Here is a 17,551-nt window from a genome sequence, read left to right as displayed (position 1 = left end):
TCTGGGTCGTCTATGTTAGGGCCATATGTATTCACCAATGTAACATGTTTCCCAGCCATTTCCCCCATACCAGAACGTATCTGCCCTGCACATCCACCTTGTGGCCCGCTACCCAGAACCCCAGGAAGGGGTGTATGAGAGTGATAACCCCACTGGACTGAGACGAGTAATTAGTATAATACCGTGTCTTCCCCCATTTGGGCATTACACTCCCGTTCACTGCACCAATTGCATGTGTTTCTTGCAACATTATGACTTGAGGGTGATGTCTAGACACATAATTGCCAACCTTCCTGGCCTTCATTGGGTTGTTCAATCCTCTTACATTCCAAGACAACAATGATATTTTCAGCCCCCCTGTACCGTTATTTCCATATGTATTAGTACCCGCCATGTCATCCAATTTTCCCAATATTCACATTACGGTAGCAGCAAACGCAACCTCGAGACCACATATTCTTCAACCCAAACTTAACAACAGTGCAACTATCCCCCTTCCCTAACTTTGCCGATGTCTCAGCATAGCGAACTGTTACCTGGTTTCCTGGCCCCCCACCCGCATCATCACCCCCAACTTGACGATGCTGCCCATTAACACTCAAAACTTGCCTGATGGGCTTTTTAACTGAGCTTGTGGACCTTTCCATAGGGTCGGCTAATGTTGCCAGCTGGACACCCACGGAGGAGGCTCCACAGCCCGACAACAACGGATTGTGTTCCAGTTCAGTTGTGCTGACTTATGAAGACATAGAGTCACTGCAGGGAAGGCGCCGACTCATCTGTCTGCCAAATCGGTTCAGTCCTAGCCAGGATTGGGTCTCGCATTTTGATCCCTCATTCGGTCTCTGGGGAGCAGCGGAATGGAGGCCTCCACATACGCCATGGCCTCGGAAGGGTTTTCAAAGAAGTGGGCTCTCCCTCCATGTTGAATTCTCATTTTCGCCGGGAAAATTAAAGCATAAGGGATACCACGGAGCCGCAGTTGTTTTTTAACCATTTCATAGGACCTGCGCTGCGCTTGTATGGTCGCGGAGAAGTCAGGATATATATGAATTCTGCTCTCCTAGAAATGTATTGTTCCTTTTTCTCTGGATAGACAGAGTATTGTGTCCCTATCGCTGTAGTTTAGAAGGCGCGCAATGATAGTGCGGGGTGGAGCTCCTGGTTTCGGAGGGGGTGCAAGCATGCGGTGAGCCCTCTCGACGAGAAAGTGGTTCGAGAGTGATTCCGCCCCAGCACCAATTTCAGTAGTTCTTCCACCTGCCTTTCCATGGAGCCCTTGCCAAACGATTCCGAGACCCCAACAATACGAATGTTGTTTCTGCGGGACCTGGATTCGAGATCTTCACATTTGCTTTGGGTTTTGCGCAGTTCGGTCTGGAGCAGGGCTATATCACATCTTCATTTGAGCTTATTCTATTCTCCGCTTCCGAAATGCGTGCGCTTTCCTTTTCCGCCCGGGCCTTGAGGGACCCGATCGTCGCCACTATATCGTCCAACTTGACGTTGACAGCCAGGAACCCAATTTGCACAATTGTTGCCAAGTGGTCCAAAGGGTCTGCGTCTCGATTTTCGGATGTTTGTGTCGCCCCTCCAGATGCCTCCTGTGGTTGGGAGCTGGTAAAGGAATCCATTGGGCCGGTCTTTCTTCCCCCTGCAGCTTTTTTCTCAGTGCGGCCCATTAGGCGACGTTGTCACTTTTGGGGTAGTCTGTGTTCCCCCGCTTATGTGTACTGCTGGCGACCAGTATCGGGTTATGTTGTATGGTGGCAGCACAGCTCGGGTGAACCGCAGTACAGGTGTGGGGATAGATTCAGTCTCACCCCCGATGTGCACTCTCACCCCCAGGGTTGTATTTGTGAGACTTCCGCAGTATTCGTCTACCGGGGGCAGGGTGTGCTCCCTCCCGCAGCGCCTCCCTCACCTTCAGTGGTGCTGTGACGGCAAGCTTCTCCTATAACAATATTGTAACGTTCTCCCCCACCCTTGTTGGGACCCAGAGGTATCGTGCACCGAGGCACTGGTCCCTGGTGTCCCCTCTCCCCAGCGGCCCATTTACTTCACTAGCTGCGTCCTAGCTGGACTTAGCCGTGGGGGGGGGATCCAGATCAGAGGGGGGACACGCTGCCGTCGCGGCATACCCTCAAGCACTTGGCAGGATTTTTTCGCCCGGAGCCTGGTGCAAGAAAGTCTGAGTACTTGTCTTCGTACAGGCGGGAAGAGAAAGCAGAGCACCGCCGCACTCCAGCAGCGCTTGTGTATTGTGGGCTGCCCCTCGCCCACCTGGCTGACCCGCCGTTGCGAGCCCCGGCTCTAGTGGAAGTCGCCTGGAACTCACAGGCGGTCACTCAGCAGCACTATGGCCGCTACAGTTGCACCTGCGGATTTCTCCGTCGGCCCGGGGTCCACGCGCTGTGTTTTCACAGGGTGTCTTCTACGAACCTACCCATGTGGTATTCTACAATCGTACGTCTGCCAATTCAGAACTGGAAGGATTTATAGATGTATAGGCAGCCATCTTAGATGTGCGCAACAGCGCCCCCCCTATGATAGGTTATTTATAACGTGCTTAATACCCAGAGGTTTCTAAGCGCGGACCCGGGGATCGAACCTGTCTTGGTCCATGTCTTCTTGCTTCCAAGGCGAGCATGTTGCCGATGAGCTATCCTCCCAATGCCTTCTTTTCGCTGCTACCTTCTCAGCTGTCCAAACAGAAGGCTCACCTTAATCCTGTAATGTGCTGTTCTTATAGGGTACCCCAGGTTCAAGACCCTCGCACCTCCACTTTTATTCCGCCGGAGCTCGCCAAGATCCTTCCATTTCCAAGGAGCCAAACCTTGTGCCCTTCCTTTGCGGCTCTCGAGCACTACTTCCAATGAAATTCTTGGTGGGCACACTATTCCAGTTCCCCGACCCCACAATACCATACCCACCTCAGCACAAATTCTCTTTCTGCCTGATTCAATCGATTCCAAAATTCACAGTGGTGGAAACCGTTATGCCCTGCTACACTGCTAGGCACCCAAAATGTCCAGAAAAGTCTTCTGTTACCCCAGTGAAAGTTCAATGCCCATCCTCAGCTGTCTTTACCAGGCCTGTTATATAACCAGTTACACACACAAGTAAAACAGTAATCGGGATGAGGCAGATCAATTGACAGTTATGAGGCCACAATGTGTGCTTATGCAAATAGCCTTGTTTTTAGTCCTTTCCTGGAGACCCAGTAAGAGTTCTCCCCTCTCAGGGAAGGAGGGAGCAGGTTCCACTGCTTTGCTGCAAAAGTTGCAAAGCTTGTGCCACCAGCTTTAACTCGCATGTATTTTGGTTGCAGTAGTTTGTTGTCCTGGGCTGCTCTGCGGTGTCTGTTGGAGTGATCGCTGATGAATTTCTGGGTCATGTGGGGGGCAGTGTTAGGAAGGCATTGTGGCATTTGTGCATGATGGATAGAGTCTTAAAGATAATGCTCTATGATGGGGAGCTAGTGAACATTTTTCCTAGCAGCAGAGATGTGTTCGCGTCTCAGAATGTTGCGCACTAATCGCACGGCATTGTTCTGGATCACCTTTAGTTTTAGTTTAGTTTAGTTTAGTTTATTATTTGTATAGCGCCGCCTGGCCCTAGGGCATCCAGGCGCTTGCGATGAATACAACAAGAATAATACAACAGAAATGTACAAACCGATTACATATTTACAAATTTACAGTCTAGGTGCATGCTAGTAAGGTAGGGCTAGGCAGTTTACGTTTCTTTGGATAGAAGCCAAATTTTGGTGTTGTGTCTAAATCTGTGAAAGGAAGGTTCTGATCTCAGCTCGAGTGGAAGTGAATTCCAAAGTTTGGAGGCAAGCACGGGGAAGCTGGAGCCACCTGCTTTTTGGAGCTTAAATCTTGGGATATTTAAGCAATGTGTTTGAGCTGATCTGGTAGGGCGCGCTGGGGTGTGGTGATTGAGATTGTCGGATAGGTATCTGGGTGCTTGGTTAGCTAGGCATTTGTGTGTGAGTGAGATGGTTTTATATTCAATTCTTTGTGGTATGGATAGCCAATGGCAGGTGGGTCTGGCGTCCGAAATGTGTTCATGTTTGGGTATGTTCAGGGCTGCTCGCAAGGCGTTGTTTTGTATGACTTGTAGTTTGTTGATGTTTTTCTGACTGGTTCCCAAGTATAACGCATTGCAGTAGTCAACTTTGGAAAGGACTAGCGCTCTGGCTAAGGTGATGCAGTTGGATGGTGAGAGGTAAGGTCTGCTGGCATTGATGAGTTTACAGGTGTAAGCAGTGGCTGATGATATGGAATTGATCTGTCTTGTCAGTGTGAGGGAGGAGTCGAGGTAGATTCCTATGGTTTTGACGCTGTTAGAGACGATGATGTTATTGCCGTCTATAGTGAATGCTTGATAGAGTTTGTCGAGTTTATTAAGTCTGGGTTGGGAACCTAGGAGAAGAAGTTCGGTCTTGTCGTCATTGAGGCATAGGCCATGCTTGGCCATCCATTCTTGGATAATGGAATAAATGTTGTTGAGAGCAGTGAGGTCGGTGGAGTAGTCGCCTGTTAAAGGGATCAGTATTTGGGTGTCATCTGCGTAGTTTTGCAATGTTCTTGCAAGAAGTGCCGGCAAATAAGGCATTAGAGTAATCCAATCTTGATCCTATGATTGCACAAGCAATCGTGAGGCAGCTGTTCTAGGAGAGGAAGGATCTGATGGCATTAATCAATTTTGTAGTGTGTGCAGATGAAGAGGCAATCGCATTCACTTGACGTGTGAGCAAGAGTGTGGCATCCAGGTACACGCCAAGAGTTTTCACTGAGGATGACACAGGAATTTGGATACCATTGATGCAGAATGAACAGTATTGTGGATTTAGATTCTTGAGAACGGATGGTGGTCCAACCAGAAGTAGCTCTGTCTTATCATCATTAAGACAGAGGCAGTGAGTGGCCATCCAAGCCTGTATTTTGGCTTAGACATTATTTTATGAGTGGGTGTCTTCAAGGTAGTTGCCAGACAGCGGTAGAAGGATTTGAGTGTCATCTCCATCATTTGTGTAGGAGATGCCAATGGAGTCTAGTAAGTCGAAGTGGAGTCTTGTGAATATGCTGTATAGGGTCAGGACACACAGTGGCCTTGAGGAACTCTGCGAGGTATGGGGGTTGGTGGGGCGAACGCCCTCATGGTTCTGCCCTCGAGGAAGGAGCCCACCAATGTGGTGGCTTCTGGTGAGAAACATGCTGCAGTGGTGAGGTGTTGGCAGAGGATCTGGTGATCGACAAGATCAAATGCTGTTTTTGAAGATCAAACAGGGCAGATTCAGTACTGTGGCCTGGACTGAAGCCAGACTGTCATATACCCAGGATGTGGTGGGCTTCCAGGAATTGTTGGATCTGTGCATATGCGGCTCTGTCCAGGATTTTCAAGAGGAAAGGGACAGTGTTGATGGGCCGATAATTGTTGGGAAGTGTCAGATCAAGTTAAGGTTTTTTTAATTAGCGGGAGTACCCAGGCTTCTTTGAAGTTGTTCGGGACTTCACAAGAAGAGAATGAGGCATTGATGAAATTCAAGATGAATGGGATCAATTAATCTGTGCATTCTTTGATAATAGATGCAGGGCAGGTGTCATTTTTGCATCTGAAGGGTTTCAGGGTCGTTAGTATAGAGGCTGCTTCCAGCTCAGAGATGGTGCTAAAGTAAAATAATGGGTGTAGCTTTGTCTCTGGTGTCTTTACAGGGTGATGAGAGAGTAGAGGTGCAGTAGAGGGTTTCAGCAGGGATAGCTTGCAAATTATTATTTTTTGTAAGATCTTAATCTTTTCTAACATAGATGTTTGGATCTTGGAGCACCAGGCTTCGTCTTTAACAATGATAGGTGGGGGGGGGGTGGGGGGGACAGGGCATAGCAGGGGTTTCTAGTTCCCTCTAGTATTGGTGTTCACATTGTCGATTCTCTAATTGTAGATGGTGGATTTGGCTGCTATCATTGTTTGTCTATATAGTAATAGTAACATTGACTATTCACAATGCAGTGAAGATAATAAACTCTTATACTTTGGCCTTGTCCATTGGAGTGTTGAAAAGAAAACAGTCTGGTCAAATATGTTGCCCCTTATTTTGGAAGAACACTGTTGTAAGCCCACTTTTACATGGTGAAGGTCCACCCTGTAGTAAAATTCTGGCTGCTTGACTGCCCACACGGCATATCCTGGTTCCATGTGTTAATATCCCTGCAAAATTATTGCGATACAAAAATATTGCCATATTTGTGCATCAATATTGACCCATGGACCCTGCGGGGGACACCCCTGCTCAAATATCGCCTATGGCGAGACAAACGTCCATATTTACGGGAATATTTTTGGTGGGGATATTTTGTAGGGATACCCATATCCTGTAGTCGACAGAGAACTATTCATGACCAGTGCAGCCTTCAAGAAGAGGGACAATGTCTACTTGTGGCACACCACACCGATAAAGAGCTTGCTGGCCACAGAAACCTGTAGCTTTTAAAGTCAACTCAAAGTCTAAGTTCAAGGCAGTTGAGACAGTTGTTTTATTTTTCAGATTACAATTTTGTGGTTGTCTCTCGACCTGGAGTCAAAAACTAAAACAGCCTACATTGCCCTCCAACCATGCTAACTGTGCCCTCCTCTGGCGGCTTATCCCTAGAGGTCGGTGATGTACCCCTTATCTAGGGTGAAAGGACAGAGATATGCTTGCCCTACCAAGATAAGGCAACAAACAGCAAAGCTAAAAACACTTCACGCTGTGCCCCAGAGTGATGGAGGTCCCACAGGAGAAATTATTACTTTAATTGTCCTGCTTGTTTTTACCTCAGGTAAGGTTGAAATGAATAATAAAAGCAAGGCTCAAAGCTTAAAGAGCTGTGTGCAAAATTTCCCACACACAAGTGTTCAAAGAAGGGCGAACCCTAAATTACTGGGAAGACCCCAAGAACAAACATTGGCCGACCAACCATTTTTTTCAGGGCTTATGGTGCCAGAATGAGCACCAAAATGAGAACTGCTGGGTCGGAGGCAGAGACTGCACCCCAGTGTGCAGTCCCAAGTTGTACCTCAGCCCACTCTGGGTATTTTGCCTCTTCAGAAATGGACTAGTAAATAATCCAAGCAACCTCTAAGTAGGTCTGTATGGTGCAGCACACAGTTCGAACTGCATTTTCCACCTCCTACCCAGCAGTTCTCGATTTTGGTGCCCATTCTGGCACCATAGAGCCTGAAGAAAGTGGTTGCACCCTTATAAACCACTGAAACCTGTTGGTCAATGTTTGTTCTTAGGGTCTTACCAGTAATTTAGGGATCCCCTTATTTGAACACTTGTGTGTAGGGAATGCCCTATACTTTGTTGATGTTTTGCACTGAAAAGAGATAACTAATGTGGATGAAATTACTCTAAAAAATGAGAGGATGAGGATTGATGTTCCATCACTCTTTATCTAAATATAAAAGAATTTGAATCTGCTGGTATCCTTCAATACATTAATTGTAAAAAAGCGATGTAAGAAATTTGAATGCAATCCATTGTGCCCGAAACTAACATACTGGGACACCTTCACGTTATATAGTATTTTGACCCCAGGTCCTAGTATTGGGGGCTATCCCTTTAGTTAAACATGTACAAGATGACATGATTGAATTACAATTAGTAAACCTTACCTGTACAGTGCGTGTGAATATGTTAGGGTTCTGGTACAGGTTACTTACTCACCCCTAGTCCTCGACTGTGTTTACCGTCAGAAACCAAAAAGCAGATACCATGCCTAGGTTTTTAAAGACAGGTAAGAATGAAAATGAAGAGCAAGTGGCACTCCTTCTCATTCCACCGTCCAGTTTGGTAGGAAGTGTTACAATACTAGGCTTATTTGAGGGATTTATATCCTCAAGAAATCTGCAGGTGGAAATGCAGTGCCTGGGAACAATGCTTTACTAGGGAGCTTTGTTGCCTCTCCTATCACATAGCCCAGTGGGTTTAACAAAGAATCCAAACACAAATTATAGGAAGAGCAGGTTTTATTTTACACAATAGAAAGAAAAACTCCCCCGAATCAATCTGGAATGTAAAACTGTAAGGAAAGTCTTTCATCAAATGTTTCAACCATTCAAGGGTCTCCTTATAAAGATCATACAATGTTAGGGTGTCTTTGCATCACTCACAGTCTCTCAGAGGTTCTCTATGGCAGTCCTCCAGTTGGTCTCTTTAAGTTGCTGGGATACAAGCACCTCCTCTCCTTCTTGTAGGTCCTGTACACATTGCTCTGTCTCCAGCATGAGCTGCAGTTATAGCTACAGTGTATGGTCTCCTTTGTGATGGAGCCAGCGGAACCTGACAGACCATTCTTCCACAAGAGGGCCTTATTAACTCCCTAGGGTCATCAATCCTTCTCTACTCCTCTCCAGGACCACCTACGCCCCCTCAATGCCATGCTACATGTTTGTCCCCCCTTATCCATGGGTTTTACCCGATCTGATCCGGATCACCCATCCTGCTGCCTGCTTTAGGCTAAGCGTGTCCTTTGGTTCCTTCCAACTCTCGCTAACTGCCACCTCAACATCCTCCACCTGATGTGTTGCACGTGACAGTTTTATGTAATGCAAAAAAATGGTGGGTCACCCAAAGATCTACATCCACATTAAGTGTTAAGAGAAACAACTGCTAGACATCATTCATTAATCATTTTCTTCTGGCTCTGTTCCCAATAAATTGATGGTAGATGTTGTGCTCCCCAGATTGAAACACTGCAGTCTGGAATCGAGTTTACTGGACTAATTATCAGTCTATTTCCCACCTACCCATTGCCGACAAACTCTTTGAATATGACAGTGTTTCTCAGCTTCAGGATTTTATTTAAAAAAATTATATTCTTGATCATTGCCAGCTAGGATTCAGGTCTGGTATGGGCACAATATGGGCACCTCAATAATGAATGGCATTCAGAGGATGCTAGATGGCGTCCACGCAGGTGCCCTGGTTTTATTAGATCTCTCTGTGGCCTTTGAGTGCCACGGGTCTCCGCTCTTTCTCATCCTATTTAATGTATATGTTATGTTATTTGACATTTATATATCGCTCTATATATCATTGGTATGACCTCTTAGCGCGTGTGGGTTGAACGCCCTCTGGGACCGTAGTCCAGGTCAGTCGAGAGAAAAGGGAATCATAGGGTGCTTGGGTGCACTTAATATGTGAATATGTGTGCAGCTGATGCGATTGTCTGATGGTAGCTGCAGCCTAATATTAGGTTTGGTGGTATTGAGAGATCAGTTGAAGGTGTACAGTCGTAGGTTGATCTCTGAGACAGGATTTTGGCAGCAGTAGACCTGTGTAGGATGCTTATTTGTGCAGCTAGGCCGATTTTGCATGGGGTATAGCTGCGTTCTAGCAGGATGTTGAGGTGTTCGTAGAGTATTGGTCCTGTGTGAGCAGCCAGGCCAAATTGATCGAGGGGTGTAGCTGCACTCTATTGTGTGTTGGTGTAAAGTAGAGAGTGAGCATAGTGATAGGAGAGGAGAGTGTCTGGAGTGGATGTTTTATGCTTACAAGCCCACTGTTCCGGATTAAATGTACACATTTCGCGATAGCTGCACTCAGAGGAGACGGCACAGGAGGCAGCCACGCATGTGTAGTAGATTCAGGAAGTGGATAGTCAGCAGTCATATACCTAGCACTTGCAGGACGCTCAGGGTGTAATCTATGGTAACCAGTTCCTGATTCTGTCTTGTTGTCTTATTAATCACTTTCAGTGGTGCAATTGCTCTGTATCTCCTCGAACATTTGTCAGCTGATTGCAGGGTGACAGCAACCCTAGGTGGTCTTAGTCTGGTTTATGGAAAGAGACAGGTTTTTAAAGCTTTGCGAAGGCCATGTAGTCATGGGTGGGTCGAATGTGAGGGGGGAGTGAGTTCCACAGAGTTGGAGCCAATTTTGAGAAGGCAGATCCTCCCATCCTGGCTGAATTGGAGGTTGGAATCAATTGTAAGAGGGCAGTGCTTGATCTTAGGCTGCGTGATGTGAGGTAGGGTTTTACCTTCTTGTATGTAGGTCGGGTTGGTCTTGTGCATTGCTTGGTGGGTAATGTATAGGATTTTGAAGGAGGCCCTTCATCCGACAGGGAGCCAGTTGAGGGTGCAGAGAGCAGGAGAGATGTGGTCTCTGTGTCCCAGGGCGAGAAGGAGTTTGGCAGCAGCGTTTTGGGCTCTTTGGAGTTTGTTAAGTTGGTTCTCCCAGGTATAAGGGGTTGGCATAATCCAGTCTTGACATAACAACAGACATAACAGCAGCAAGCCTGTTGGGATAGGTGAGGTAAGGGAAAATGTGTCTAAGGAGTTTGAGGTGGTAGTGACAGGATGTTGATACCTTTTTGATCTGACGGAAGAGGGTTAGGCCGGAGTCCATAGTGCAACAAAGGTTTTTGACTATTTTGGAGGGAGGCGGAAGGATGTCAAGGGAGGGGGGCATGGGAGTTATTGCGGGAGAAGGACAGTATTGCTGCACACCATGATTTCAGTTTTGTCTGGGCTCTGAAGGAGGTGGTTTTTTCATGGTCGGGACGTGGGTTGGTGCTTGTTTTGGGAATTTTTAGGATCATTTGGGTATCAACGGCGTAGTTGTAACAGGAGAGGTTGCATGCACGGATGATCCCTGGTAGAGAGGTCAGATAGAGGTTGAAAAGGAGTGCAGAGAGACAGGCGCCTTGGGGTACTCAAGTGTTCACAGCGTGAGCAGTTGAGACAAAAGGGGAGAGAAAGGTCACGTGTTTCCTGTTGCTGAGGTAGGAGGCAATCCATTTGAGTGCCGAGCCACGGATTCCTAGGGAGTTGAGGCGGTCAAGGAGGATTGAGTGGTTAACGGTGTCAGAGGCTGCTGACAGATTATGGAGAATCAGTGCTGCGCAACCCTCAGAGTCTGCTCTGACCTTGAGATCATCCCACATCAAGATCAGAGTGGTTTCTGTTCCATGGCGCGATCTGAAGCCTGATTGTGCAGGTTCAAGTAGTTTGTTGGATTCTATGAAGCAGTTGAGCTGGGAGAAAGCAGCCTGGTCAATGAGTTTGGTGAGAAATCTGGTGTTGGAGATCGGCCTGTAATTCTTAGGGTCAAGGGGGTCGAGGGATGCCTTTTTTAGAAGCGGTTTGACATGCGCTAATTTAAAGGCTTCTGGAAAGGTGCCAGAGGTGAGGGAGTCATTTAGTATGGACCTTGCATTTTCTCCTGCGCAAGTAGAGGAGAATATTTATTTCAGAAGAGAGGCGGGGCAGGGATCGAGGGGGGGTCCGGAGGGTCTGATGCCGGATAGTAGACCTAGGAACTCGTCTCTCGAGATGGGTTGGAAAGAGTGGAAGGTTGGCATTGTGGTTGTTGGGGCAACGGGATTGGGAGGGTGGATTTAGGGCAGCGGGTGAGGGCAGAGAGTTTGGTGTTAAGGGTTGCCATCCTGTGCAGTGTTGTAGAAATGTAGCGAGAGGAAGTTGCAGAGCGTTTGCTTGCGGTTGGTTTGGGCAGAGGAGCAAAACTTCAGAGATTATCTTGTCGAGTTCTTTGCTGCTGCTGCCACAATTCAGAATTCTTTTATTCTAATAGGCCTTTTTGGCCTTTCAGATCTTGGATTTGTAATTACGATGGTGGAGGGCGAACATAGATCTGCTGAGGTCGGTTTGAGATGCTCGCCATTTGCGCTCAAGAGTGTTATTTTGAATTTTGAAAGTCTTCAGTTGGGCGTGAACCATTTGGGGGACAGTCCTTTCCATGAGGCTGCGGGGCGTGAGGGGGTGAGAGGATTAGTGATTCTTTAAGCCTGGAGTCAAAGGATTCAAGGGTTAAGGGTCTTACACGGGTCAGCGTCGCTGGGGGACAGAGTAGCAGGGCTTTGGCTACGTCGGCGAGTACCTTGACTTTGTTCCAGCATTTTTTATCAAAGGTGGGGGTGAGGGGAGCTGTGGGAGGAGGGGCTGGTGTGTGGATAGAGAAAGGGATGGCAGAGTGGTCTGTCCAGATAAGCGGTTTGGGACTGGACGAGGTCATGGGAGCTGAAGATCGCATCAAGGGTGTGACCACCTGAGTGAGTTGGACCAGTGGTATGTTGGGAGAGGTTGAGTGCATCAAGACTGTCAACCAGAGGTTGAGTCATGGGGTTGTTGGGCATATTGAACCAGATATTGAAATCTCCCAATAGTGTGAGAGTAGGGTGATTTACCTGAATGGTAGCTATTGAGTCATAGCGATTGTTGGCAAAATGTCTGTCATATACAGGGGGTCTGTATATGAGTAGGATGCTGTGGGTGAGTGTTGATGGTAGCATTCACAGGTAGCGTTGCAGGTCTGGGTTTTGACCAGTGAGATGGACAAATGGGGTTTGTAGAGTATTGCCACTCCACCACCTCTGGAAGGTCTGTTGTGGGCAATAAGCAAGTAGACAGGTGGGTCGGCCTCATGGGCGACTGGTCCAAAGTCATCAGAGAACCAGGTTTCAGTGATAAAAATGAGGTTGGGATTGTCAGAGGACAGGCGGTCAAAGATGCTGTGTCTGTTTCTTGCTATGGAGCGGGCATTGAAAAGGATGCATGTGACTTCATGAGGGGAGGTGATTTTCATGACGCTCATCACTGGGAGTTCTCGGTGGACATGGATGCCCATTGAGATTGGAGGTGTGGTAGGATCAGTCTCTGTGGTTGAGATTGACTGAGGGGGGGTGTGGAGGGTCTGGATGCATGTGCATTTTGAGGGTCGGGTGAGTGGGTTAGATCGATGGGGAGCAGGAAGAGTAGGCAGGTGGTGGTAGGTATGCGAGAGACATGGTGGGAAGGATCAGGGGGGTGTGAGGGTGGTGAGTGGTGCGCTTGTGGTGTGTATATGTTCAACCACTGGTCAAATCTTTACATTCATTTGGCACAACTTTCTACACTTATGCTGACGATCATCACATGTTTTTGCTCCTTGAAAGAGATCCATTAATGATCAGACAGTCATTTGAACTGTGTATTTTAGCAGTTAATGGCTAAATGAATCAAAATTGTCTTAAATTCAATATATATCAAATTAAAAACCTCTCTCCTGGTCAATCATATACTATCTGTATGTTAGATGAATGGCCCTCTATTAGAACCATGTCCCTCTTCAGCCATACTTCAAGGCTTCCAGCCCCTGATTCCTTATTTTTTAGTCTGCATTTAGTTTATTTATTTTTTCATTTTCTTTCCTTTTGGGCTCGGCTAATTAGACTTTTAGAGCACTATTATTGTTTTAGCTTCTTATTTTAATTATGTATATATTTCCTTGTACGCCATCAAGGCGGAGGGTGCTTGACCTCATTCTCTTTTTTCGATGTCTACACACACGCAGGCATTACGGGACCGCCCATTTCAGAACTTATCTTCCGGCTCCACTGCCTATTATATGGATACTTCAGGTAAGGCTGCCAGCCCCCTGACCTCTTATTTTTTAGTCTGCATTTTTTAAATTTATATTTGCACTTTCATTTTCTTTACTTTTAGGCTCTGGCTAATTAGACCGGACGTGGCAGTTGACTGGACCTCATATGCTCTTTTATCACACTATTATTGTTTTATCTTCATATTTTAACTATATTTTGATTTCCTTGTATGCCATCAGGGCAGGGGGGCCTGGCCTCGTTCACACGCGGTAGCTTGCACGGCAGTGCAGTTTCTTCATTGTTAGACTTGCGTGCACTGCTGTGCTGTAGTCCATTTTTGCTGCCTACACGCATCATTACGGTAACGCCTATTTCAGGGCTTATCTTCCCGCTCCACGGCATATTGTGTGGATACTTTAGGTAAGGCTGCCAGCCCCGTGACTCCTTATTTTTTTGGTCTGCATTTATTATATGTATATTTGGACTTTGATTTTCTTTCCTTTTAGGCTCTAGCTAATTAGACCGGGCTCTGGTGGTTAACTGGATGCCGGATGCTCTTTTAGCGCACTATTATTGTTTTATCTTCTTATTTTAATTATATTTGTATTTCCTTCTACGCCATCAGGGCGGAGGTTGCCTGGCCCCGTAGCCACGCCGTAGCTTGCTCGGCAGTGCAGTTTTTCATTGTAAGACTTGTGTGCACTCCTGTGCAGCAGTTTTTCATTGTTGCCTACACGCAGCATAATGGGACCACCCTCGGCAATACAATGTGCCTATTTAAGGAGACGCAGGCCCAGAAGCGGAGCGCACATGGCACACACTTTTCAGGCCGAAGTTGCACCTAAGTTAAGCCCATATGTGCTCATCCGGAGAGCAGGACGGGCCATGGGCCCCCATTTGCCGACACATAGATTTTATCAAATGGTCTTGTAGAGACTTCTTGTCACTAGCCATGCCTGAAGCATCAGTGCCTTGTTTCGGTAACTTGTCCCCCCAACTACAAGAACAATGGTTGACTCTTATAAAGGTCTGCTACTCAATGCCAGCTCTCTTGTGTCTCATGCAACCTTCAGTCACAATCTCCTTGTGGATTTGAAGCCAGCCTTAGTTTACATTACAGAAACCTGGTTGAATGAGTTTTCTGGGCCCTCCGTGGTCCAAATGCTTTCTGATGCCTATTACATCCTCCGCGTAAACCGGGTGTCAGTTCACCATGGCAGAGGCATCGCTGTGATCTATAAAGCTGCTCTAGCAATCACTTCTGTGCCCCTTACTCACACTACTAAAATGGAGATTCTCTTAGTTAGGGTCCTTATAACTGCATCATTTAGTCTGAACCTTTTAACAGTATACCAACCCCAGTAGCAGATTCATCCTTTTTCAGGCAATTTCTGGAATTGACCACCAACTTGGACCTGAGGTTTTCCAATTTAGTGATTATTGGAGACTTCAATCTCAAATTAAATCCTCCTGATACACCTTCAGTTATTCAATTTTTTAAAACTTTGGGCGACTTAGGTTTTGAGCAACTCACCAGTGGTCCTACCCATTCATTGGGTAACACGTTCAACTTGGTGTTTACTGCTAAATCCCTGGCCATAATGTTCCATCCTGTTCCAGTTCTGCGGTCTGATCACCTGCTGGTCCCATTCTTAGTCCACGTGAATGCTCCCCGTGTGCACTTGGACCCAAAGAAGCTGCTCAAGCACAACTGGAGCAGGGTACCCAAGAAAGATCTTATATTGATTATCCAGGAAAAGTGCCATGGTACAAATAAAATTGATTTTTCCTTTCTAACACAGACATTTGTCTTGGTTGATGACCTATTGGCTCAGTTAAAATTGTGCAAGATTGCTGGTCGACCCTCCCAGCCTTGGTACAATGTCGAGCTGAAAGACCTACATCAAACAAAGCAGCAAGAAGAACGCAAATGGCAGTTCTCCCACTCTCCGGACAACAGAACCAGGTACCTGTATGTCTCTAAGTCCTACCATCAGGCAATTCGCTTAGCAAAATCCTCCTTCTATACACAGAGGGTGGAAATAGCCCTGAATCAGCCCAAGAAACTCTTTTCCCTGGTATGGGCACTGTCGTCTAGAACCGATACATCATTGGGCATTATTCATACTCAGGCCTTTTGCAATGCTTTATCTTACTTTTTTATTGAAAAGGTCAGTAGAATACATGACCAGATCAGGCTGTCAGGTCAACGTGCTTTTTCCACTGATGATATCATGGTGGCCACAAAACTGCTCAAATTTGCATCTCCTTCAGATGCGATTCCCTTTGGGACACTCAAGTAGATTATGCCACCTATCACAGTATGGATCACACAGGCAGTCAATCTCTCTTGCTCCTCGGGTGTGATCCCAGTGGAGATGAAGCACTCTGTTGTTATCCCCCTTTTGAAAAGCCTTCCCTAGATCCCTCCATGTCTGCTAACCTTCACCCCATCTAACTCCTTCCTTTCTTTATGAAACTGTTACAATCGCTGATTTCTCCTCTGCTGACTTCCTTTCTGGAGCACTCCAAATTTCTAAATTATTTTGCAGTCAGGCTTCCACCCTGGTCAAGGCACAGAGAGTTTTCGATGATCTGGCCCGACTGGTACTAGCCCCTTTTTGCACAAATTTGTATGACTTAATGTATTTTGGTTTTTATGACAAATCAATGGAAAGAAATGGATATGTGCTGAAAAATCAATAAATATTGAATGTACATATATTTTTCTATAAAATAGTTTGGAGTTTTCAATATACAGCAATGAAAGTATATCAAGCTGTAAGATTCCAGAGGCCACTATTTTAAATTCATAACAACAGGAGGAGAGGGTAGTGTGTATTGTCTGTTGTTTTTTGGCCTGGCATATGTTCCAGAACTTGCAGATGGTCGCCTATTTTTCATGATGCTGTTACCTGTGCGCAGGGTGCGCATCTAAAACACCACTGAAGAGATGATAATAGTTATGTTATGTTATGTTACTTTGCATTTATATAGCGCCTTATGTGCCATTGGTATGGTCTGAAGGCGCTGGTAGGTTGAACGCCCTTGGGAACCGAAGTTCAAGTCAGTAGAGAGAGTAGAGAGAGTCAAAGGTGCGTGTGAGCACCGGATATGTGTGCAGCTGGTGTGGCATTCTTGAAATAGCTGCTTCTTAGCGGTAGGTGTGGTGGTTGAGAGGTCAATAGTATGTGTTTGTTCTGGCAGGATGTATCCAGACCGATTGTGGCTGCGTTGTGCCTGAGGAGAACGCCTGGCTGGGGGAGGTGTAACCAGCAGTGTTTAGTTATGGTGATGGGGGGTTTGAGGCAGATGTTGGTATGAGAACAGCTATACCGAATGGTGTCATAGTATCGCTGTGTTCTATTTGAGTGGTGGTGTAAAGAAGAGAGTAAGCGTGGAGATGTGAATATGGTGGTTAACTGTAGGAGCTTGAGATCGCGCCCACTCCAATGGTTCCATGAACTTCATCCGTATAGTGGGAAATGGGGAGAAACAAAATTAAACACAGTAGCGGGTCAGGGGAGGGTTGGCCTACCACACGGCCACTGGTGCCAGGAAGCGCTGAGAGGCTCCAAGGAGGTCGAAAATGCACTGCAATCACTGTGTGTGCTGCGAGCACGCTGGGAACTGGGCCAGCAATGGGGGTCTCAGCCCTGTGCAGGTGGAAATACATGGCCGACGGGCCAATGGGAGGTGCTGTGCGGGATGGGAGGAGGGAGAAGGGGGGGGGCAGAGAGCGGGGGAGTGTAGGGAAATGAGTATACAGTGGGAAATGGGGAGAAACAATCAAAATTAAACACATAAGCGGGTCAGGGAAGTTTGGCCTACCACACGGCCACTGGTGCCAGGAAGCGCAGAGAGGCTCCAATGAGGTCGAAAATGCACTGCAACCACTGTGTGTGCTGCGTGCACGCCGGAAACTGGGCCAGCAATGGGGGTCTCAGCCCTGTGCAGGTGGAAATACATGGCATACGGGCCAATGGAAGGTGTTGGTCGGGATGGGGGGAGGGAGAAGGGGGGCATGGAGCGGGGAGCGGAGGGAAACGAGGATATAGTGGGAAATGGGGAGAAACAAAATTAAACACAGTAGCGGGTCAGGGGAGGGTTGGCCTACCACACGGCTACTGGTGCCAGGAAGCACTGAGGCTCCAAGGAGGTCGAAAATGCAC

The sequence above is a fragment of the Ambystoma mexicanum genome, chromosome 6p, assembly GCF_040938575.1.
Source record: "Ambystoma mexicanum isolate Mex_15411 chromosome 6p, UKY_AmexF1_1, whole genome shotgun sequence".
NCBI classification, from domain to species: domain Eukaryota; kingdom Metazoa; phylum Chordata; class Amphibia; order Caudata; family Ambystomatidae; genus Ambystoma; species Ambystoma mexicanum.
Note: the sequence above shows the minus strand (reverse complement) of the source record.